This window comes from Cydia strobilella, chromosome Z, assembly GCF_947568885.1.
Source record: "Cydia strobilella chromosome Z, ilCydStro3.1, whole genome shotgun sequence".
NCBI lineage: Eukaryota > Metazoa > Arthropoda > Insecta > Lepidoptera > Tortricidae > Cydia > Cydia strobilella.
Window position 1 is genome coordinate 58,030,896 of NC_086068.1, and position 26,365 is coordinate 58,057,260.

The 26,365-nt window shown below is 36.6% G+C and overlaps 1 long non-coding RNA gene and 1 other non-coding gene across 2 annotated transcripts; both read right to left on the minus strand.

Annotated features, from left to right (window-relative positions):
* Window positions 1–905: 905 nt before the first annotated feature.
* Trnaa-ggc (transfer RNA alanine (anticodon GGC)) lies at window positions 906–977 on the minus strand. Its single transcript has one exon. It is a non-coding gene; the product is annotated as a tRNA-Ala (tRNA).
* Window positions 978–18,976: 17,999 nt separating this feature from the next.
* On the minus strand, window positions 18,977–24,522 carry LOC134754594 (uncharacterized). The gene is made up of 3 exons (XR_010128945.1): window positions 24,449–24,522; window positions 22,717–22,782; window positions 18,977–22,625 (listed from the first exon to the last, which is right to left on the minus strand). It is a non-coding gene; the product is annotated as an uncharacterized LOC134754594 (long non-coding RNA).
* Between the last annotated feature and the right edge of the window lie 1,843 nt (window positions 24,523–26,365).

Below are 26,365 nucleotides of genomic sequence, written 5' to 3' on the forward strand. Positions count from 1 at the left end.
TGTTAAGTCAGTTAATGTCCGAGGCAGTGTCTACCGTTTCAAACTAAAGTCATCGTCAATAGAACTTGCAAACAATGTAAATAAATATGACAGATTTTGCTAGCATTTGACACATAACCTAACATATTTACGAAGGCTAATTTCGCTGAAATATTAATAATTAACATTTAATTTCATAGAATCAGAAACACGGAACTGCGCTCCAGAACTCGAGTTGTAGATGTAGGTGTCCAGACCGCTAAGCTTAAGTGGGACTGGGCTGGGCATGTCTGCCGCATGCACCCTGAAAGGTGGACCAAAATGGTTACCGAGTGGGACCCACGGAACACCATAGATGGTGCTGGCCGGGGTGCAGGCAGGCCGAAAAGGAGATGGCGGGACGACTTAGACGCATTTCATCCGGATTGGCGGGACACTACAAACGACAGGGTCGAGTGGAGGAAACGAGGGGAGGCCTTTGCCCAGCAGTGGGACACTAAATTAGGCTAGTAAAAAAAATAATAATATTTAAGTATATAGACTGTTGATAAGGTCATAGTTGTCTTTTTAAAGAGCGAGATTACGAAGTAATGAGAGTAAAACGGTTTGTTTACATTGTTCGCAAGTCCTATTGACGACGACTTTATAAAAACATGGGTAGCGTGCGCGAGCGCATTATATGTATTTTTTGGCCTCGTAAAGCCCAATGTGCATTAGAATGTTACTACACTTTTAATATAACAGGTGTCTGCGTGAAATAACAAAGTTACAATTTTATTTTATGCCAACGTGGTTTTGTTTTAAAAACATGTCATATCAACTTAAATGTTTTCCTTTTTTATTGTGGGACGGACCACATTATTACAATCTATAAATTGTATATACAGATGTCAATCACAATGAAAAAAATCAAGGATGATCAACTCTGGTCAACGTGGGACTCGAACCCACATCCTTGGATTGCCGGTCCAATGCGTTACCAATTGCGCCAGCTGACCATCCGTCAATCAACGCGATTCGCGCATCCGGCAGACCAGTTGTTGACCAGAGTTGATCATCGTTGATTTCTTCATTGTAATTGACATCTGTATATACAATTTATAGAACATGTCATATCATTCAACAGTTTGAGAAGGGTGGTCATAAACATGTCTAAATGGATCAGATTTAATACAATTTGCATCCAACACACTCTTTGATTACCTAAGAATAATTAAATAAAGAATAATACATAATTCAACCTGCCTAATAGTGTCCACGCAGGCCCAATGCGGGTCGGAGACTTCACATACACGTTTGAATTTCTTCACGGGTGTATGCAGGTTTCCTCGCGGTATGAATAATTGTTGATTCAGAACAGGCAAAACACCTATAATATGTTTTAATTTTTATGTAACCTCATCCTATTTCAGTATTAAATGTTAAAAAAGTGCAATACGAATACCTATATCTGTGTTATATAATAAATGTTAATATATGTGTGCTTAATTCTATATACCGATGGGATTGCCCGAGTGGTTATTATTTATTTAACCAAGTATTAATTAATGAACCGACTATCTTAACAGCTACTATCGCGCATATATTCTTATTAGTTTTTTAATCTATGAGATCATTTATTATAACTAGAACCTTAATCTTACCACACACGCGACTAACCTAGAAGAGAATTCATATCCATCGATTGTCAAATAAATTTCTATCAAATTGTAGCCTAGGAGGGATCATTTGAGCGGTTCTCGCCTTGAACATACGATAAAAAATATAGCTATTTTTTTTCACCTCAGCAGCTCGAACAAGCCTACTTTCGCGCCTAATAAAGTGCGACTTTCCTCACTCCTGGGAGTGAAAAAAGTATGTTTTTAATTTAGTGAAGGCCAGGAACTGCCACTTCATACTTTTATTACATTTTTTTTTTATTTTTTTGTTTCTGTATTATTCTGTGTAATTCGAAATACATTTTAACCTTTAATAAGTTCTCACTACTGAGGTGAAAGATTATGTGTGCAACACGAGAGCAAAGTTATTTTACATCTCGTGTTTTTGAGTCCCTCGCTACGCTCAAGATTCTAACTTAGAATCACTCGCTTCACTTGTGATTCAATTATAGAATCTTTTGCTTTCTCGGGACTCAAAATAAACACTCGTAAGAAAAACCAACTTTCCTCTCTTCTTGCACAATAGTTATTTGTGTGTAAGGCGCAAGGTTAAAATGTATTTAGAATTACACAGAATACTAGAGACGAAAAAAAAACCAAAGTAATAAAAGTATGACAGTTCATGGCCTTCACTAAATTAAAAAGCTACTTTATTTCACTCCCTGGAGTGAGGAAAGTCGCACTTTCTTCACACCCTGGAGTGAGGAAAGTCGCACTTTCCTCACTCAAGGGAGTGACGAAAGTAGACTTGTTCGAGCTGCCGAGTGAAAATAACTATAGCAGGCAAACGGGCAGGCTAATCGCTAGATGGTAAGCAACTCTTATGGCCGGCAAAACTAGAGGCGTTGCCATCCTTTAAAATGGGTGTACGCTCTTTTCTTGAACATTTGAAGGTCGTATCGGTCCGGAAATACCTCAGGCGACATTCATTCCACAGTTTAGCTGTGCAACGCAAGAAGTTTCTGGAGAAACGAATAGTTGAGAACTGCCAATCATCTATGTGGCGGAGATGGAAACGTTGTTGAATTCATTTTCTTCGTTCAAATAAATTTAATGTGAGTTGTACAGGAGTATCATAAGACAAAATCGTAAGCGAGTTTTATTACTGGCATTACTTGAAAGATGACGCCGATATGGAGAGGGAGCGCAGGGCTCTCGCGGTTCGGTGCAACATGTTGGCTAGACGGTTTGCGCGTTGTTCGAGTGAGGTAAAGGTGACCCTGTTCAAAGCCTTTTGCCAATGTTTTTATACTTGTCAGCTTTGGAACAGGTACACCAGGCACTCCTTCAACGCGCTGAGGGTACAGTACAACAACGCCTTTCGTATTCTGTTGAAACTACCGCGTTTCTGCAGTGCGAAGGGCATGTTTGCGGACGCGAGAGTCCCTGACTTTTTCGCCATTCTGAGAGCCAGGTCGGCTGCCTTCCGGGCGAGACTGCTAGCCTCTAACAATGAAATTCTGTCACTGGTAGCTAAAGACTACAGTGACGAATTTAACAAACATTGGCGTAAACTGCACCGGTCCGAGAACGGCCATCTTTAGACCATAAGTTTGTAAATGTTTTATTTCATTGTTTTAGGTTGTAAGTTTTAGTATTTTGCACTGTATTTTTTTTTTTTTTTTTTTTGTAAATTGTAAAAATTGGGTTTCTTGCCTGCCAAATAAATAATTTATTATTATTTATTATTATTATTACTGTAAACATTTTTGTACGATAATCACTTAGGATATGCGATATGATTTCTCGCTTCAAACCGTACAAGAAAGGCGTACGTTAATAAGTTTTAAAGGAAGGTTGGGCATATAAAATATTTGGAATGATTTAAATAAAGTTCACTTGACTGTTCAAGTGCTCCGTTGATGGTCACCCCGTAAAGCGCTATATATACATTGTGTGCTCTTTTGTACCAGCACAAAGGGCCAATTTTTGAAATTCAAGTGCAATCGAATCTCAAACATCAAACGCGAATTTTTGATCGAAAATAATCGCATGCGACCAATTTTAGCATGAATTTTATAAATACGTATTTTTGACTTCACTCAAAACACCGCACTCTGTAGCATAGAATAGAATGGACTTGCGAGCGCTATCGTCGCTGATGAGTTGTCAGTAGTCACTATGACCACCCCCATAACAAACCCCACGATCTCCCCCCCCCCCCCCCCCCCCCCATGACCACTAAGAGTCACGACGAGGGTATTTTCTATCGCTCTTATTTCAAAAACAGCATATCATCGTTTTCCACTGTTTTTCTCGAAATTTAAAAATCGGCCCCCTGATCGCGTTTAAAACGTACGGATGATGACACCACCGTCTCCTTCGCTCGAATAAGGCAAGGGCGATGGAGAGAGAGGGATAACGATAGGCTTTCAGGACTGACCGTCAGGAGCAGCAAACCAGCCTAAAGGGGTTTTTTTTAAACTTTTCAGAAGCCTCACTGTTGTGGATACATTTTGAAAGTTTTAATTTTGGACGCATTTTTTATTATTTGGTGAATCACCTTCAAGATATATTGTCAGTTGTATAAAATTGTGACCACTTCAGTGATTTGGAACTAACGCTTATAAGTATAATAAGCCACTGACGACGGTAGAGGATTTAAATGCTGCTAGGCCTTCGTATTGCTATGGAAGTAGTATCTCAAGAACCTTGGAAACTCATAAATAAGAGGGTAAAATTGTTAATTTAGTTTATATGTAAAAGAAAATATTCAACGATGTTCATTTGAATACCCTATATGCTTTTGGAAGCTAAAATAACGATGATAAAATATTTGTCGTAATGTTTTTAAAACCCAGGTGCTCTGAAATCGATTGTCATATTTATGATAGATTTGGACTCCTACTAGGCAGTCAATCAATTTGATTTATAGATCTTTCATCTCCTATGAGGCTGTATTATTACTTACTTTTCTAAAATCTGACAAGATTCTATTTGGCCCTGATATAGTGTCGCTACAAGCAGCTTATATATGGCAATAATATTATTATTATTATCATTATAGCCTTTGCTTCCATATTCTTTCTTATTGTTTATTTTTTGTATTTTTGAGCAAGTTGTTTTATTTGTCTTTATGGATCCCTCTCTGGGTGAAGGCCTCCTCCAGTTTTTTCCAACTTTCTCTATCTTCTCCTGTCTCCATCCAGTGTTTTCCGGCTATTTGGGTAATGTCTTCAGACCAGCGTTTCTTCGGCCTGCCTGTGGGGCGTTTGCCGTGTGGTCCCTTCCATGGCAATAATATGCGTACGTCATATTATATCATATTAAAATATCAGTCCTACCGACCGGTCATGTCAACGACTAATTTCAAAACATTATTTATTGGAATGCTACGCAATCCTTCGTCCTTTTATTGATGGAGATATTATTTTGTATTTAACATATTTTTTCTTGCACCTTTGACAATCTTTTTTGACATTTTTATGGTAAAATCGTTTATTGTCAGTGTCCTTGTCAGAAAAATAAATTAGTTCCACTGAAAATCCGCAACTTGGCGAAGGACAAATAAAATCTTGTCAGGGTATTTCAAGAATGACGGTATTGTTAAAGATAATTAACCTAGCAGGCACAAACCGGAATCGGATCTCGCCTGTCATTAGTGAATGTTTTTTTACATTTCTCTGAATGATGCGCCTGAAATCAGTACTTACACTTAACCTTAAACAAGAACGGTAGTATAAGCTTCTATATTAATAGTTATTAAGAATTACATCTAAGTTTATGATTAATCGAATATGATACAAACTATTCCACATCGCTTGGGTTAACGTAGCTGCCTAAATACAGTGAATGCTATTACTTATTACTAACTAACTTATTAGTCTTATTACTTACTACCTACGATGAATAAGGACCTAATTTTCGAGATAATTATCGAGTTCATAGACGCCGCCTTAAAATTTACCGAGTTCATCGATTCTTCGCCTAGTTGCGTCCCTACGACTACGAAGCTTAAACGAAATATCGATTTTTGGTGTTCTGATCGCTATCTCAATGAGTACTTGTTTGTCTTCACAAGAACATTTCGAGTCGTAACCAAGTCACATCAGTTATTGATTCGAGTACACGATCAAGATATTAACGACAGAAATCTTTTATCAGGAACATTATCCAGCTTTTTAAATGAACCGATACTAAATACCGATTTTCCGAGTCTTCTATAGCGTTACGACTATGATATCAAGTTCTTTCCGATCGAAATTATTATGATGCAACACTGAATCAAACACAATCTAACACTGATATTTTAAATACACTACAATATGGAAGTAGATACGAATATTAGTTATTGTTGAATTAAAAACACCGATACTTGACGACACTCACACGACATTAATATACCTATATATTGGCTTCTGCAGACTAGCTCAAAACGACTTATGATTATTACTTTTGTTAGTTGTCATTAGACCTATGCAACTTGACTACTTACACATAAACGGAAGACATGTAATTGTTATATAAAATACATGCCGTTACATATCTTACGAATCGTCAGTTTCTATCATCATTACAATCTTGTGTCCCACTACGGGGTACAGGCCTCTACTCATTTAACAAGATTTTTTCCCATTTTGCTTGGCTGTATCATCAGCATCAAATTCCGAGCGCTGTCCCGGCATTTTTATCATGGCTCTTTTGGAGCCTGTGGTTTTTGCAAGCGCACACACGACTGCCATCTGACCTAACCCAGGGAAACTAGACCTTATTGGGACTAGTCCGACTTCCTCACTATGTTTTCCTTTACCAAAAAGCGGCAAATGTCAAATATGTAGTGCACATGCCGTTACATATCTTACGAATCGTCAGTTTCTATCATCATCACAATCTTATGTCCCACTACGGGGTACAGACCTCTACTCATTTAACAAGAATTTTTCCCATTTTGCTTGGCTGTATCGTCAACATCAGCATCAAATTCCCAGCGCTGTCCCGGCATTTTTATCACGGCTCTCTTTGGGAGCCTGTGGTTTTCGCAAGCGCACACACGACTGCCATTTGATCTAACCCAGGGAAACTAGTCCTTATTGGGACTAGTCCGAACATGCCGTTACATATCTTACGAATCGTCAGTTTCTATTATCATCACAATCTTGTGTCCCACTACGGGGTACAGACCTCTACTCATTTAACAAGAATTTTTCCCATTTTGCTTGGCTGTATCGTCAACATCAGCATCAAATTCCCAGCGCTGTCCCGGCATTTTTATCACGGCTCTCTTTGGGAGCCTGTGGTTTTCGCAAGCGCACACACGACTGCCATCTGACCTAACCCAGGGAAATTAGACCTTATTGGGACTAGTCCGAACATGCCGTTACATATCTTACGAATCGTCAGTTTCTATTATCATCACAATCTTGTGTCCCACTACGGGGTACAGGCCTCTACTCATTTAACAAGATTTTTTCCCATTTTGCTTAGCTGTATCGTCAACATCAGCATCAAATTCCGAGCGCTGTCGAAGAGCTTTATAAGCTTAATTTTGAATGAATTATTAGAATTAAAACTTGAATATAGTACGAGACTTAGTGGATGATGTTGATTCCACTTAAAATTGTGTTTTTGCTAGGAAATGCAAGTCATAAACTGACCTTTTAATTCTAATTAAATCAATTCAAGTTAAATGTTGATGTAATTTGTATTAGCCGTAATAGTTTCCAATATTTCGGTAAATATTACAGTTACATTATGATCGCGAGATATTTAAATACTTTAACAGTTTTATATATATTTTAAATGCTTGAGGTACATTTTATTGTACAGTATGTATATTAACAGTGACCACGAACAACGATTAAGAATTCTTAAGGCTTATAGCTAGGAAGTGAGTCGATAGTCCGATATCAACTGCAGGAACATTTTTCTCTGTCGCTCTCACATATTTTAAGATGGATAAATAGACGAATTCTGTATCCCAAGTCCAATAATCGGTATGATGGGAAGTACGGACGTTTTGTGAATTGGTGTGGACTTGCCGCGCCCGTGTAATGGATGTAAACATGTCACGCCACGATTGTAGTGCTCCGAATCGTGGACCTGCGGTGGCAGCATGGTTGCATTTTTATCGCCTGTCACTTTCGCACTCATATCATTATTACGAGTATATGAATTTAAGAAAGTTGGTGTTGTTACTAAAGGAGAATTATAAACCCAATACATAAAAAAAACCATATAAGATCAGAGAAAATTTAAGTAAGAGAACAATTGATTACCTACTAGTCCGAACTAAACTCAAAATGGTAAATATTGAGAAGTAACTGAAAGCGAAATCTACTTACGTAATGTCAAAAATTACCGGATTATTGTAAACGGAACAATACTTGTAAGTGTAGATAAGTAAAGTTATTTACAGTACATATGGTATTACTTTCTCGCACTAGTGCGTAAAAGAGCACTTTTCGTGCATATGTCGAAAGTTTAAAGGGCCATATGTACTGTAAAACGTTGTACGATACACGTGCGAAAAGGTAATTCGCAACTCGTGTCGATTTAAAACACTCCCTGCGGTCGTGTTTTAATTTATCGCCACTCGTTTCGAATTTCCTCTTTTCCGCACTTGTATCGTAAATAACTATTTCGTTTAATCGTTTATTGTCAAAGTCATTAAAACGTCAAGGTGCGTCAATAGGGTATTACATTGTATTTAAAATAAATTATTTAACAACATGTATGAAATTCCTAGAAAATCGGTTATTTTTGAATGTGCAGTGCAGTAATGTTTTATATAAATTCCATATTAGCAAATCGTTTTGACAGTTCTAAAAAAGAAACTGATTTGACTAGTAGGAGAATACCCTATGGCGTCATAATCGTAAATATCGTAATACGTCAATATCCCGATGTCGTGTTGCGTCAGTCTTGACTCTTGACATGCGTAATCGTGAAATGTCAATGCTGTTGACACAATATAATATTTATCGGGATTTCGATGTGATTGTGGATGGATACCGAATGGGTCTCACAGTAAACAGGAGCAAGACGAAGCTAATGGTAGTAGACCGTGCCAAAAAACTGCCCAGAATAGTTAACATCGTCCCAGGGGTTGATATCGTGGACCACTATGTCTATTTGGGCGCACTTATCTACGATGATGGCGACTGCGTACCGGAGATAAAAAGGCGTATTGGTATGGCTAGGGAAGCTATGACCCGACTGAATGTCATCTGGAAGAAGAGAGGTATAACCAGCGCCACCAAGACCCGGCTAGTACGCGCTCTAGTATTCCCCATATTTCTGTATGGCGTGGAAACATGGACGATACGAGCCCGAGAAAGGCAAAGGATCGATGCATTCGAGATGTGGTGCTGGAGGCGTATGTTGAGGATACCCTGGACCGCCATGCGCACCAATGTATCGATCCTTTTACAGCTTCGTGTCCAAACTCGCCTATCCACAGTCTGTCAGCAGCGCATATTGTCCTACTTCGGCCACATAATGAGGAGGGGAGATGAAAGCCTTGAAAAGCTGATCATTGTTGGAAACACGGAGGGCAAACGAGGCCGGGGACGGTCTCCAACTAGATGGAGCGATCAAGTAAAAGGGGCCCCATCCTCAACCAGCTTTTGCTCGGTCGTCAGAGACGCGATGGACAGGCACCGATGGAGGCAGATTACAAGAACCAGGTGTGGAGCATCCACATCCACTGATGACCACGATCCTCAGTCATGAGGGAGCGACCACAGAGAGAGAGTAGATGGATTGTAGTGAGTAGTGAATATTGCTGTTTTATTAGCATAGGTATTAAACACGATATAATTGGAGTACTTTTAACAACGTATGTAATCTTAATTTCACATAGGTACAAACAGGTCTTAAATGTATAATACAGTATCACTATCTAATTATACCTATATAGGTAAATGACGCGATAACACGACAAAAGCCACAAGGTTTGTAATATTTGATAAAGTTATCGTATGTCGATATGACTGAAGAGATTAGTATTAGTTGAAATGTACGATGCACAAAAAGATGTAACTTAAGTTTTCATCAAAGCGACGGTGAAATGTTTTTTTTTTGTTTTAATTTTTTTTTTTTTTTTATTAGAAAGGTCTTAAGCAACATCTACCAATATGTAGCGAAGGATGTCTATGGCACAAAATGGTTTAGTTTGCATTCGATTCGAGTCCAGCCAACGCTCAATTAGAGATTTAATTAAACACACACATTTTTTAAGGTTTATATAATCCATATATAAGTAAGTCCATATAAACTTTCAAACACTTTTTGACAATATTATTAGATGTTCGAGCTACATACACGAGCTAAACTTATGGCAGTGTTTAAGTTTAAAATCGTAAAACTAAGTCATACCGGCACGGCAAAGAGGAAAAAGCCATAATGCCCCCAAAGTGCCCTTATGGGTGCACATCTATGTTGATAGGTGATTAAAACCAAAATGGAAATAGTTTGAGGTCATCGCTTGAGGTCGCTACGGAGCGCCTCTGATTTACTTTGTGTAGTCAAGAAGAGATAGACTTAATAGTAATTTTCAAGGATGCTGGCTAGTATATAAATATACTAGCGGTCCAGTACGGTTGTTACTATTAAATATCGACTTAGCCTAGGATAGTTTTCATATTGTTATCATAGTAACCAAGATTCCTTATTATAATATTTTCCGCGATCTGTCCGTGAAAATGAAGTTATGATTATGTTAGTTTTAAAAAAAGGCATAAAAACAAGTAGTACCCCTCAATTATAATTACGTATAATAATATCTAGATTCTTGACCCAGAGAACAGTTATGCTAGTTACTTTGTTCTGTTAAGGTATTTATTTATGAAACAATACCCAGATATTCGTAGTACGTAATACATATAAATACATAAATATGTTATTTTAAGTTTCCCTTATATTTATATAATTACAGAGCTGGCCTGAATGTGTTTATAGTAATTTTGAGGTAGAATATGTCTTTCATTGTCAAGCTACATTAGGTACCCTCAAAACGTAACCGGTTGGAGATCAAACTTTTAGAACATTACCCGCCTGTCCATGCATGTTTGAAAGATGGGTGGGATTTGGAATCAGAATCACGCCACTCATTCGCTAAGCAAGCGCCCTTTCTTCACGCAAAAAATCTTTACAAATTTAGAGCGCGAATCGCGTGTGAAGCCATTTCACATCTTGATTTTGCGCCTTTTCCCCCGTTCTTCGACTACAAAAAGAGTGAAATCTTTACTAGTATAAACTTAAATTTATCCGTGGTTCGTTTCCATTCGAGGCTTACACGCGCGATCACGTACTAAGAATGGATCGGGCTTTACAGACGATGGATTTATTGAACTCCCGAGTACAACCGAATCATCACGCATCTACACACAAAGCACATCACAATATTTGAGGCGGTAATCAGTAAACGACACTAGGCACATGTGTATAGCATAGCATTTAACATACTTATTTTCATATTTAAGGGCACCTAATTATCGGCTTGGATGTTCATGACAAGTTTACGCGTCAGCCACGTTTAATTTAAGGCAGTTAATGAAAAAGCCGACAAAGGTCACCTCATCTGAAACGTTACGTCGAATGCCTGATAAATCAGGGTTAAGTTGGACGTTAATTTATCATGTGAATATTGTAAGTATCGCTTGCCAGTCGAGTTAATTCTCCATTTTTGCACACAGTCATTTCCATGGATGTCACTGCCGTGCCGTGAATGTTAGTCTTATTTTAAGCAGTCATTGTATATATGGAAGTCACCTCCATATATATAATTACGCTTACAAAAGCATACCGTTAGGGTTTCCTAATGTGAAAGAGCGAGTAAACGGTAGTGATACCTACAGAAATGACCAAAAGCCAGTCACAGATTTGGTGACAGAATATTAGATTGTCGGGGTCGCCATGTGATACAACGCGTATAACAAATACTTAGCCAAAATGGTTATTGTAGATCGGAATGTGTACATATAGGATACTAGATACAATATGAGGATACACAAACTATACCTATTTATAATTAAGTACATTGCCGCCTCGCCCGGTATCTTACCTAATACTGAGATTTAAGAACTGTTATAAACATTGAAAAGGCGTATTACCCGTTTTTATTCCTACAATATAATTCTTTTGATAAATTAGTCGGCAGCTTTATATATGTGTTAAGTTAATTTTAACATACAAGCTAATCACATAAACGCCTAAACATGACACTGTATGTAATATGTATGTAGATACCTACTATATATGTAACCTCTAACTATTATTATGTTATACCTTATGATCCTATTTGCGATACATGTTATGATATATTATATGTGTTATATAGGATTCTCTCAATGAAGGCTTCCATGGTTTATATAATCTTTATGGTTTGATATATATAATTAAATACTTAGTAAATCATATTGATATAATTATTCTATTCATTGCAATTTTAATTTTACTACGGAAGTTGTACGTGTTATTTTAGTTAAATTTTAATAACGTTTATTTGCGTTGTAAATTATTGTATTTCAAATCATATTAACCCAAATTGTAATGTTTCAATAATGTTATGCTAACCAAAACTTAACAATTTCAACTAAAGCATTTACTGACTTATAAACACGAATACAGCAATAAATAAATATTAAATTATAAACTTGACCGTAGTTATTTCCAAACGTTACATCTATGTATAGGTTTTATTCATATATTATACATATTTATATCTAATAGCATACATTACATAGGTTGCAACAACTGTCCTGTTATTCAGTCCCTAGAATAATATATCTAGAGACTGCCTTGGGTTTTCAGATGTAGATCCCAATCATATTACCTAAGTTAATAGATATCTATATGTCTATGTATGTGGCATATTACATATAAATAAAGGAAGTGGGCATAGAGTGAATAAGCAACTGTATAGACATTGTAATAGCTAGGATGCTGACAGCGGAGCGTGAACTAGCTGTGGGCGAAGTGGCATCTGCGAGGCCCTTTTCTTTCAATGTGTCAAAGTAAAAAAAGGGTTGGCGTGGCCGTGAACGAGGGGCCGCTTCTCCCATGCTAACTACGCCACTGGACGCTGGTTATACACATAGGTATTAAATAGTATTTTTAAGAAGTATAGAAGACATTATTATGCAGATAGATTGATAAGTCATAATAGGAAGATTTGAAACCACGGAACAAACACACACTCATTCAAATGTATCTTTGTGGTCTGCAAGTAAAAGACCACGGAAAAATTACAACGAAATTAACAGGAGAATTCGCAGTGAAAATGCATGAGACTTTGTGGATGGAGGAGTACCACCACGAAAGGGCGCTAAATTCACGACAACGCATGGTTCCAAGACCTTGCCCTTGCAAAGAGGTACAATCCACCTGAAGCTGCAGCCGACATGCCTCCCTCCTTCAGCTGCCACAAATGCGGTCGCAAATGCCGGTCCCGAATTAGCTTGTACAGCCACGAGAATCGTTGTCCCTCGCATACAGACGCTGCATAAAACATTGTAAAATATTTTACAGTAAATATGGTGCTACTTTCTCGCACTAGTGCGTAAAGTGCACTTATTGTTCATATGTCGAAAGTTTAAAGGGCCATATGTACTGTAAAACGTTGTTCGATACACGTGCGAATAGGTGATTCGCAACTCATGTCGATTTAAAACACTCCCTGCGGTCGTGTTTTAATTTATCGCCACTATTTAGTTTCGAATTTCCTCTTTTCCGCACTTGTATCGAAAATAACTATTACAAAAGTATAAGTTGAAGTTCAGATCAGATATAGCCTGTTTAAGGCCAAAAGATAAGAAGAAAGAGATACAGAGGTTACAAAATGAGGACTTACTCGTACGAATCGCCTGATATTAAGCAATTAAGAGGGGATTCAAGTGCGTTTCCGGCGTTTAAGTTGGGAGTACGCTCTTTTCTTGAAGGTTTGGAGGTCGTATCAGTCCGGAAATACCGAGGACGACGGTTCATTCCACAGTTTAGCTGTGCGAGGCAGGAAGTTTCTGCAGAAACACAATTGAGGACTGTCAACCATCTAAGTGGTGGAGATGGAAATGTCGCGTAGACCCATCATGATGGTTCATTTTCACCGTTCAAATAAATTTAATATGAGAGTATTAAATGACAAGACAAAGTGACATCAAGATCGGAGAAACACATTCTCACACACATCACAGAAAATTCTCATTCACAACAAGTGAAGCATTTGCACAAATACACACTGAAGTAGACATAGATTTCAGAAAAAACCTTTACAGACATTCTGTTTAAAAAATAGCGTCATATTTACCACACTTTGCCTCTTTTACGAACGACACACAATATCCGGCTTTAGTACTTTCCGAAAATACTGATCTGCCAACGCAGTATTATAGCATTAATATCAACGATAAGATTAAGAAAAAAGAACAAACTTTCCTAGTCCTAAAGTCGGTCGCTTTGTCATTTATTGTCAAAATTGAAAAATGTCAAATGTATTTTTAAAACGTCTTTAAACGACTTGAATACAATTTATTGACATTATTCGACATAAACAAAAAAACGTCATGATCTCATGATTCAAAACGTCATTAACCCAATATGAAACAGTCACAAGTTTTTACGAAAGTGAGTGCCATGATGGAAGGTCAGGTCCAGAGGGGAAACTAAGGCCTTATTGGGACTAGTCCGGTTTCCTCACAATGTTTTCCTTCACCTCAAAGCGACTGGTAAATATCGAAATTCGAAAGATATTGTGTACCTGCATAAGTTTTAAGAAGCTCAGCCATTTTTCAACACGTATAATATGAAATTAACGCCCCCAGGTCAGCTGATACCAAAAAATTTAAAACAAAAGCGGAGCTCGTAGGTACGTTGCGTGAAATTTCCGCTCAGAAAATTTTCGAATGCATCTCATATTTATGTCTGTACAGGAATCGAAATTTTCTATTTCCAATATAAGGGATTCCTTTTTTTCCTGTGGAATTTTCCTGAAATTTCCGAGATATTTTCCATATTTTTGGAAACTTTCCGTTGCACATCTGTAGTTGCGCACCGTACCTGCTCCGTCAGTACCTACAGTTACCACAACTGTGAAAAATTAAACATATTGCTTAGATTAGAAAGAGTAAGATAGGAAGTTAATTTCGTAGATATTTGCGTCTATTTCACCCCTTTTGCATTCACTATATATTCAATTCAAAAATTTATCGAAAAATACTTTTTACATTCTGTTCATTCGACAATAAGATTTAGATAGAAAGAGAAATTTAGAGACAAGAATAGCTGTAGTAGAAGATTTAGTTATACATCGATTATCCATGGTTATATCAAAGTGAATAAATAGGTAGGGATCTAGATAAATATTTAGATTACATTAATTAGAAATATATATAAACATTGAGACACCTATTTCACATGCAAATGATTTAAGCATCGCCATCCAAAGAATCATAAATAGGTTAACTGTTTTATAAGATAATAGAATATTATAAATATTATTTTGTTTGTGTAATAGAAAAGAGCAACAGTGTCGATTTCATTAAGAGTTGGGTTGCAAATTGTATTTTTTCTTACACCATTCTAGACAAATGTATTCCGACTTCAATTATCTGTATTAAGTATGTCGCACATAACACAAATAATAAAATATCCAATGTATCCCAGGTAGCAAAATGACGCCATTGACGTCATAATGACGGCATTATTACGTCGCTGACGTCATTATGACGTATAAATGCTACTCGGGATATGACTTAGGAAACTTCTAAACATAATTGTTATGTCAGATGGTGATAAAATTATTAGATCTTGCGAAAAAGCCGAACGTTCATATTAATAGTAGTTAAATAATTCTTTTTGTAGTTATTTAGTCTCGCTCACTATGCTCAATCATTCACTTTAGAATACATTTGACAAAAATATTTACAAATGTAGACAAATGTAATGTGCGTTAGAGACAGTTATAATCTGTTTGCTTATTGCCTGTTATAGAAAAATATTTGAATTTATGTGTAAGATTACAAAAATTTGACAAATGAAGTTTACAATGAACGACCGTCAGGATTATTATTACCGTTTTAGTTATAAACATACCCATGTCGTCTAAATTGTAAAAAACATAAAATCGTGTCATAAAACAGTTGTAATTGTAACAAAAGAGTAAAAGTTTAAGTAGAAGTTTCGGTTACAAAGTATAGTTGTCGTGCTGGGATATATTTTTGTAGTAGTATCAATCATTGCAATCATTTCAACAAATCTGCACTGCTTGCTTTAATCCGACTTCACCCTTTAAGGATTTTTTTGGATAGTCTCGTTGGTAAACATCGAATTCGTCCTTCGACCATTCAAAATGTAATCCCCTTATACTTAAAAAATAGGTGCGTACTTTCATTTTATTATTTTTATAAAAAATACATTCATCTATTGACCCCTCCGTAGTTCGCGAATGGTCGTAGTTTTATCGTGGTATTCATGGTCTTGCGAGACTAAACTAGATGTACTTTCTTTGTATTTCCAATTTTCCCAAGCCAAACTAAGTATCCCGGTCATACACATGTTATAGCAAACTCGGTCTCGTTATTCCTGTATACATCGCAAAGTTAAGCAAATTTTTACGCGGCACCTTTCCAGGCGGGATACATTTTTTCAGTACTTGAGAGTCAAATGAGAAAAACGGGATATTTATGTACCACGACGATTAACTTTAATTGTATCGTCCACAGAAGTGACCTTTTTCTAAAATGTGTTTGATCCATCCGCGGCGTATCCGTTTGCTGAGAACATTTATTATATTTATTCTCTTTTGATGTAGGTAGCAGTTCTTTAAATATTTAAAGCCTTTTTAATTGTGCATGAGGCCAAAGCCTACGACAGTTCAGATCGCTAGGGCAAACACTGTCTTAATATGGCCTTTCGAATTGTAATACGGCCCGTAAGTAGAAATAAAATGCTGCACAATAAGTACGTTGAAATTGAAATTACACTCATTCAAAATAATTTGCATATATTCAAAATAACTACCTATACCCGTACCACAAGAACACTGAGATTGTCAAAACTGTCATATACGCTAATGTCTACGTAATTTACTTTCTATACATCTCGCTCGCACTAATATATGAGAGTACGAGAGAGATGCATAGAATAGTTATTTGTTATACAAGGGTGCAAAGTTGTATTTTACCTGCGAGTGTGGAATTGAAACACGAGTAAGCGAAAGGATTCTATAGTTGAACCACGAGCGAAGCAAGTGTTTCTAAAATAGAATTCTGAGCGTAGCGAGTGTTTTAACACACGAGGAGTAAAATACACTTGCACCCGTGTGTAACACAAAACTTTTCCCCTCACTATAGCGAGGAAAGTGCAACATCCACAGGCGTTAGATCATCTTCATCACTGGAATCACTCATTTTTTTACGATAATACGATATTATAACAGAAAACTCTGGAAGTTGTGTATTTTTACGTGTCGGAGTCGGTGAAAAAATTTTTCAAACATCAACATCAAACATTTATTCAGCAAATAGGCTACAGGGGCACTTTTACATGTCAATTTTTACAAACAATAAAATTAACCCAAAATAACTTTGTTGACAATGTTGACATTTCTGACGATGCGTTCTGAAATTGCATCGACTCAACTTGTGCGTTCAGAATTACATTCAACATCATATAAAACAACAAATGTTTCTTATGGAATTTAAGGTTTATGACTTAAAATCATTAAATAAAGCTAAATTTCGTATTTTTTATTAAATGCTCAAACCATTTATTTAATGATAATTAATATCGAGCGAACCATTATTATTAGCGTTTTACGTTTTGTTATCTGTCAAAAGCTACTTAAACACGCTCCATCCAAGGTCAAATTACTTTCCCCACTAGTGGATAAAATGGGTTTTTCCCCGCTTGTTTTAAAGGATAAAAGACGGCTTTCCGAGCTGGTGGGGGGAAAAGTAAGTTACGTTCTCGATAGCGTTTATGTCAGTGCCAAACTGGTGGTAGCCACACTAGTCAGAGTTATGTTACATCAGTTATTGTTAAATTAACTTTAACTGTAAATGTCACACACTAAGGTTCGGTTGCACCAAACTGTTTGTCATCGTAGAGTTCGCCAAATTTTATTGCATTATGTTTCATAGTAAACCGCCGCGGCGCGAAGTTAAAATTAGATTGGATGGTAAAAGTCGCCTGACATGTAAACCGGTGTTAGGACTGTCACTTACGAGTACCTACGTAACGCTTAATTCTAACATCATGTCTGCCGTCGTTATCTCATCCGAGAGTACCTTAGTCATCGAATAACTATTATACACTGTCAAGCTAACTTTTGTCAGTAGAAAAAGGCGCGATCCTTCGTGCCTACATTTTTCAAATTCACCCGGTTTCACTGACAAAGTGGGCTAACCAGAGTATAGTAGTAAGTTTACTAATCCGTAACACTAATTGTGTTTTGGGGAGGTAAAATAAAGATGACTCGGATGTTAACGACTTGAATTTAAAAGTTATTTTATGTAGGTAAAAATAACGGTAAAGGAGTTAATCAGTGCGTTGTTTGAGAGTTAATAAAAATGTGATATCAATAGAATAATATGTGCATAAGATCGATATTAAATCTAAGTTGAGATGAAAAAGATTATAAAATAAGTATATGAAAAACTTGGCTTAAAGACTAGAAACGGCCAAGATCCTTTGACTTGGAACAGTCATAAAAAGTGTTTGAGGACTATTTACTTGTATTGAAACATGGCCAAAAAACATGTGTTACGTGTAAATTGTATGAATGATATTCGCATGATGTAAACCATTTTATTATATAGGTCAAAGAGATTGAACATGAGACAAAAGGACAAGGGAGACGAAAAGATGTGCCAAGTTAAACGAATATTTGTTAAATGTTGAAGATAAGTTTTGAGTTTGTACCCTTCGCCTTAACATAAACTATCGATTTAAATAATTAGTCACATGCATTCATCAAAACTTGTGCATAAAACAAAGTAGTATCACACCCATTAAATAATTAAATTAAAATAAATAGATACCGCATATACACCACCCACCCTATTTCAGTGTGCAATATATAATAAAAATGTACCAGGAACAAGCAAGCAAAAAGTTACCGCGGATGTCGTGCGGTAAACCCACCACCCACCCTGTTCTCATATGTGCTCATTATAAAATATTTGTACCGAGACGAGACAAGATACTTACTAATCCAATGAAATTATTAAAATATGTTGCTGCAGATGATCGCGCAACAATCCCGCCACCCTCCCTGTTACCATGTGCTCTTTTATAATCGGTATCGTCTCGAAACAGCAAAAATCCAAAAATATACTAATATCTACCGTAGATGTACGAACGGTAAACCCTCCACCCACCCTTTAAACTTTGTACTCCTTGAATATATTTTTATAAAAACTCCAAAACTAACTAAAGAGGAATCTTCACGACAATAGTCGCAATATAATAATAAAAAATATATAAAAAACTGGGACTGATTTCTACAATGAAATGCATTGGATAATTGCGTGCGTGCTAACAATATTCAAACAAATTTACACCTAATAAAGCGGACGATGACAAAAAATCGTAAAATTAAGATGCTGGGCTTCATAATGTCACGGATTTGCCATATGTCTAACCGTTAATTTAAGATGACTAGCCTGAAACTTATTACATCAAACCTAACACAGGACACAGAATGGAAATAATCACATCAAACCTGAATACATAAATACATCAAAACTAACTAAACCCATCATAATATTCCGTTCTTAACTTTTTCAAAATCTTATGTCGGTTCTAGTACCTATCTGCTTTAAAATACGCTTGACCAAAACGCAACTATAAAAATAATGACAATTTCCAAAACCAAACGTCAAAACACGAAAACCCAAAAAAAAATAGGAAATCTTTGGCGTCCGACACACCACTATAGACTAAAAAAACTGGAAGTAGACAGATTTATTTCTTAAAACACATGTTTATGGGTAAAATTGGTCGGGAGCTGTCGTGTCTGAAATATTTCAGAGAATATTTGTAACTAGCAACTTTACCCAAAACTCATGTGCTTTAGGAGAAAAGTCCTTCATCACGTAGAGCTGCGAGTCACAGTGCGAATGATCGTTTGTAGAGATAAACTTTTCGCACATCCAGGAAAGATGTTTGCTTGTACGCGCGATTGCATAGAGATAGTAAAGATGATACAGTGTTTCTTCGACTCATCATAAGAAACGAGGCGAGTAGTCGCTCACGTTCCTCGAGGAGCCCGGCTTGGCATGGAAGCGCTGGTGCGCCTCTATACGGACCAAGCACTTTTGGACTCGGAACAACCCACGACCTTAACGACACCGAGAGGCGTTTGGATCTTAAGTTAGGTTCTGCGATTTAGCTACAGAACAGTGACTCCTTAAGAAATAAATAGCAGAATCGAAACCGATTAATCTCCATTGTCACCTAAGGTGTAATTATGCATCTCGTTTCCAATATTCGCAGCTGACGCAAATGTCTGAGTCGACTACGGCACTGCTCTCAAAGTAATTCCGTATCGAATTTGGAAATAAAGGCATTAGAAATTTTACACGCTTTTAAAGGTGCTATGTTACCGTTTTCCACTAAGAACGTATACGCATTCAAGATGGTGACGATATATATCAATACGAGTAATACGACAACACGGATACACAGCCTTTCGCCGCATTAAAAAAACCTGTAGTGGCCAGTACAGAAACGGAAAGCGAAGCGGAAGCGGTTATTCGCTTTAACTTCAGCAACCTTGAGGTTTTAAAAGCGTGCTCACAAATTTAAATTTCAATTAAAAAATCGAAGTCAACTCTTCCAACTGTTTGGCATTCAAGTTGAAAGGAATCACGGCGGCATCAAGATTCTCAAGGCTGTGCTCGACGTACTACGTACCGAATCTAAAGGATTTCGGCGACGCGAACAAGACAGTCGTCGCAGAGTTCGTCAACTCGATGCTGTTAGCGCGCTGCGACGTGGAAGCCAGCGGCGTATCAAAGTGTTATTGTTTTCTCGAAATATACAGAGCCACCCGTGCCAAGGGAGGATATATAATGTCAAGACACTGGGTTTCTCAGCCTCGTTTCGCTTCGCTCGCTCCACTTCGCACTCCGCAGCGCCCCGACGCGGACTGTGCCGAGAATCACACAACGCTACAAGTATGGCCGAGCTTGCGCGCGGGTGCCTCAGCCGCGCGAAAATTAGAGGCAGGACAAGAACGTAAGGACACATTCATGGTCAGCTTACTAGAAAATGAGCCTGCTCTTTCACCCTGCCTAAATTTACGCTAATGTTAAAGGAACGGGGTCTAATATTGTTATGACGAAAAGCAAAATCTTGGAAGATCAAGATTATAGAAACATTTTAAAGTGGTCGATCGGTACAAGACAAAATTAATTTACAAAGTTCTTAAAACTAGTTAAAAATATGACAAATAATTTCAATAAGACGCATCTGAATCCAATTAATTAATTAAGTAAAGCACAGAAAACTGGTCTGACCCGGTCATAAAAGATGTTATCTGACAAAAAGTTGAGCACACAGTTAAATGTCCAGCGGGTCGGACAAATCTGCCGAGCTAAAATATACTGCACTCAAACAATCTAAAATTGTAAAAATCACGACAACAAAAATACCTGATCAAAAATATAAAAGTCAATCCTGATCCGATGCCTGCAAGCAAATGTTTCACTTTTGCGCCTATTCATATCAGTAATGGTATTTTTTTCTGATCATAGTCCGAAAATTTCGCCAAAAGTCTACCTCGACGCACTGACACAACACAAATCACTGGATGGTCTCGTCAAGTATCTGTTCTCGCCAAGAACATGATTTCCCTGGTTGCAGTGAATTCGTCGGTGTCGTTCCATCGACGAATGCAATACACCGAGAAAAATCAAAGGCAAAAGCTGAAGATTCTTCGAGGCATTTCCTATATTTATATCCTTTCCATGGTTTTTATTAAGCCAAAACAAAAAGCTCTTATTACGCAGTCCTCATGAAATACATCGATTAAACGAGCGCTATTTCGTGGTCCATCCGGATCTAAATTTCTTTACTTTCACTGTGGCTTCATATCTGTCTCGTAAACTTATTCAGATGCTTTAGAAAGTTTTTACCGCGTTAAAAGCATGTCTGAACAAGTATGTTATTCCTTTCCATGTTTCAAATAAGATGTCTGTGAAATCATCATTATTTGATGCTTCACGGTGCCTTTGAAGAATGTGTGTGTATGATTTCAATAGCATCTTATTCAAATCACCGATAACATAAGATGTCTTGCTCTGTCCTTTGAACGATAATTCCTTTCCGTGATCTAAATCAGCTAAAACTGAAATCAGCATTATCATAGGTGGTCTCAATTGATTGTTTGATATAGGCTATTGTGATTTCAGTCAGATCTTATTCAAATCATCGGTAGTTATGATGTTAACTTCTTCTTTTTGTGATGATAATTCTGTTGTATTTACATAAATTCATCCTCGTTGCATGTGTTTTTGTTACCATTTTTAAAACCTTCCCATGAGTTCAATAAGAATGTGCCCAAAATTGTCATCTATGGTAATAGCACGCTCCGATGTCTCGTGAAATAATTTAGGTCAATCTTATTCAACTCACCGATAACTTGTTACAAAAACGATTACGGTCTTCCTTGTTTCAGAACTTTTCTCGATTTTCTATCTTCTCCAGCTTATATTTCTCCTGATTTCTTAACATCTTTCGTATAATTTCAATTGTGCCCGCTGGAAACCAGTGGTTGATGTCGCACCCGGGATAAGGTTTACAAAATAGCCCAATTGAAATAATATGTAATAGATGGTATCCTTAACTTTTCAGTCCGAAGATTCACGAGCCTTAATTTTGTCTCATTTTTTTTTGCGACTGGCCTGCTGTCAATCATAATATCTTGACCTCTTATTCCTTTCTTATTTTTTCGGCAAAGGGAGTCAAATAATGTTGCATAGAAGATCCTTTCGAGATAATGGAAGAAAATTGCTGCAGTTGGAGATAGTACAAGGCTCCAGAAGAAAGCTAAAACAAAAGTGTTTTCGTTACATTTCTTTAATCATTTGTCGTTTGTATTTATTATATCTCTTATATACCTAAGCAATGCGCTACTTACCTTAAGTAGGATATATTTTGATAAGGCCCAAATTAAGAAGGAACTCCATTTCGCTCAGAAAGACAGCTACAACAGAACAAAAAAGGTCATTATTAAACAATAATAATACAACATTTCCGTAAAACTAGACATATTTATTTGAATTTTTTTTAAGGACAGTGTTATCACTCTGGTTACTCGTTCTTAGTCAGTCGTAAATTGTCAAAATTAACAATTGTAAATATATTTCTTTGACGTCAATAATCGGTTTTTTTTTAATTTGCACGACAATAGTTATTTACGATACAAGTGCGGAAAAGAGGAAATTCGAAACGAGTGGCGATAAATTAAAACACGACCGCAGGGAGTGTTTTAAATCGACACGAGTTGCGAATTACCTATTCGCACGTGTATCGTACAACGTTTTACAGTACATATAGCCCTTTAAATTTTAGACATATGCACGAAAAGTGCTCTTTACGCACTAGTGCCCCATATGTACTGTAAAGACAATAATGGACGCAGGCTGGTTTTCATTCTATAAAAACAATTCAACAACCAGGCAACGTCGGATCACATCAAAGGATTTTAATATTTAATGTAGTAAAAGGCGGCAACGTCATTTATCGGTCCTGCACAACACTACCATAACCGGAATGACACATCACTAAAGGGGCCCACTGACTATCAGTCCGCCGGACGATATAGGCCTGTCAGTTAGAACAAAAATTTGACAGTTCCGAACAACTGGCAGGCCGATATCGTCCGGCGGACTGATAGTCAGTGGGCCCCTTAAGAGCGTCGTCTATCTTGTAGACCGGTTTTGGGCGTGTACCAGGCCACGTACTATCCAAGACTAAACTCTTATATTTTTTGATTCCCTAATAAATATTTGTTATAATGGTGCTCTGGTGTTTTTCCTCTTACAGTAGTTACCTATTTAGGAATTTTAATCTTTTTTTTATGTAGTTAGACCAAGAAAAGTCTGCAACGGTTTTGATACCTTACGTAGTGCAAGTGTAAAAAATAATAATAATAATAATACGTCATAATTTCATAGAAGTTTGACGTTTAAAATAACTTACTGCGTGTGCTATCGAGATTGTTGCAGACTTATTTTGGTCTAACTCTAGTTATTTAATATCTACTTCAGTTATACAGTAGTGCCTCGCTAATCCGGTAATCTCTGTAATACGGAGAGTCTTGGGCTGGAAAAAACTTCTTTGAGTCAGAATTTTTTTAAATTTCTTTTCCGATTAAGAGGGCCTTTAAAAAAAAGTACGAAAGGAGAAAGAATATAATTATGTGTTTTCTTTACTGCTAGAGTAATGTATATCTATAGTTTTATCAAAGTAATATTATATTACCACAGAATAAGTAATAGTATTATCATACAGAACGGCCACGCACCGCCCCTCCCCGACTTGAATTACCTCGCCCCGCGACACCAGGTTGACGGCCGTTTGCCGGCCGCTCAGTACTATTTTTGAGCAACTTACTCACACAATGACGCATAGAAACGCAAGTGAATTTTGATGTATAGCGTGTCCGCCCTGTGATATTTCATTTATAAATCATTTATTTATTATTAGAACATGAAAATTTTGCAGATGATAATCCGGAAAGCTCTCTAATCAGTCAACGGCCGGTATTTTGCGGGTCCGGATTAGCGTAGTCCTATTCCACAGTTAAACGGAAAATTTAAGCTCAATTTATTTATTGAGAATCGTTCATAAGAAAATAAATTGCTCACCATAAATAAGAGACAAACGAAGCTTGAAGACGGGAAATTGTGCCATGGTGACTTTAGAAACCAATATCAAATAAATCTGAAAATAATGACTTCATTATAGTAGGAGATACGTTATATATGGTCGACTTTCACCGATACGTCTGAAGGATGAAACTTATATTTTATGAAAGAAAATATGTTCCTGAATATAAATAAATAGGGTTGCCTAAAGAAATATGAAATGAAATGAAAGGAAATGAAATATATTTATTTGCATTAAGTGTGGTAACATTCATGGTCATAATATGTAAAATTAGATCACACACTTAGCTAATAATAAGCATGCAATTTTTTTTTTTATGGTCAAAAAATTTTTGATAGTGTATATTTTCGGAAATAATCCCTTTGAAAGAAACAAAATGTGTGTGACAATTTTTTTATAGTTTGAAGTTTGAACCCTATAGCCGTTGCCCTGTAGCGTTGTGGGGTGTCGTTGGGTAGGTCTTTCAAAATAAATAGGGGTCTTTAAACAACTTTTTTTGATAAAGTGAATCATTTCGGAAATAATCGTAATCAGTTAAGACGTTTTTGAGTTATCGCTAAAAGTCTTTCCTTCTTATTTTCTTTAAAAGCCTGGCAACCCTTATTTGTGACCGGATTTTTGCAGGCAACCCTATACCATTGTATTCGCAATAAAATTACCATTATTTTGATATATAATTCAAGCGTCAGACAGATGGCTGCAATTATCGATTTATACTCACATGTTTAAACACGGCAACCTCATGATAGTGACCGGAAAAACATAGGCAACCTAATTTATTTATGTTCTACAAGTTGTATACTTATTTATTTCGTTCGTCAGACAAATCGGTGAAATTTGAAGAAAAAAATATATTTTCAAAAATTTATTAAAAATAGCCTTGACCATATTTCTTTAGGCGACCCTATTTATTTATGTTCAGGAACATATTTTCTTTCATAAAATATAAGTTTCATCCGTCAGACGTATCGGCGAAGGTCGACCATATATGACGTCATAAAGTAAAACTTTTCTCAGTGCATTTGATAAATCATATCGTACATTGAATCACTACAATACGCAAGTATGCAAATATCCGTAGTTATAGGATACTACATTGTACAGCAATACACACTCTATATTATTCTTAAGTCCCCGGCAGAGATGGGCATTAATCGATTAATCTTTTAGTTAACTAATCAATCGATTAAAAATATCAATCGTCATTTTTTAATCGCGATTAATTTAGTTGCGATTAAATTAGTTGTGAGAATGTTCGACTAACAACTAAATAAGTTTTAGTTTCAATCGACTAAATTTCACGATTAAATCTATATTAAAACTACGTAGTCGCCCGTTTTTGCATTTTTTATCTTGCAATATGTAACTACAAGTACGTATGTATGTAACATACGGAGGTACTCGTATGTTGTAACTATGTTAGTTTGGGTAGAATTTTGCGACTTATTTTGAAGCAGATATCTTCATCCGATTGAGCTAAAATTATGTATACACGTTTAATTTGAAATGCTTGAATGACAATGCAAATAATGCCATAATATTATTAGAACGATATATTGGTAATAACGACAAATAGCGAAAAACTGCATTGTTTACAAATCGCAAACAATAAAGTAGGTTGGTGCATTATTAATACTTTGAATTATACGATACTGAGTAAATCTTAGACATAGAAACTGTCAATATTTTGCTGTCTCTGACAATAGTAAAACTCTTTTTAGTGTCACGCGGTGACAAAACAATGGGATAATCCTACTTACCTGGCCTGGAAGTTGTTTGTTGCATTTTGGTGCAAGTGCCGACGCATCTTCTAAAAATAACACGTTCTATTGAATGACACATCTGCATGTTGTTTATTATCTACGCGGTCTATTTTGTTTTCAACGTGTGGTCAA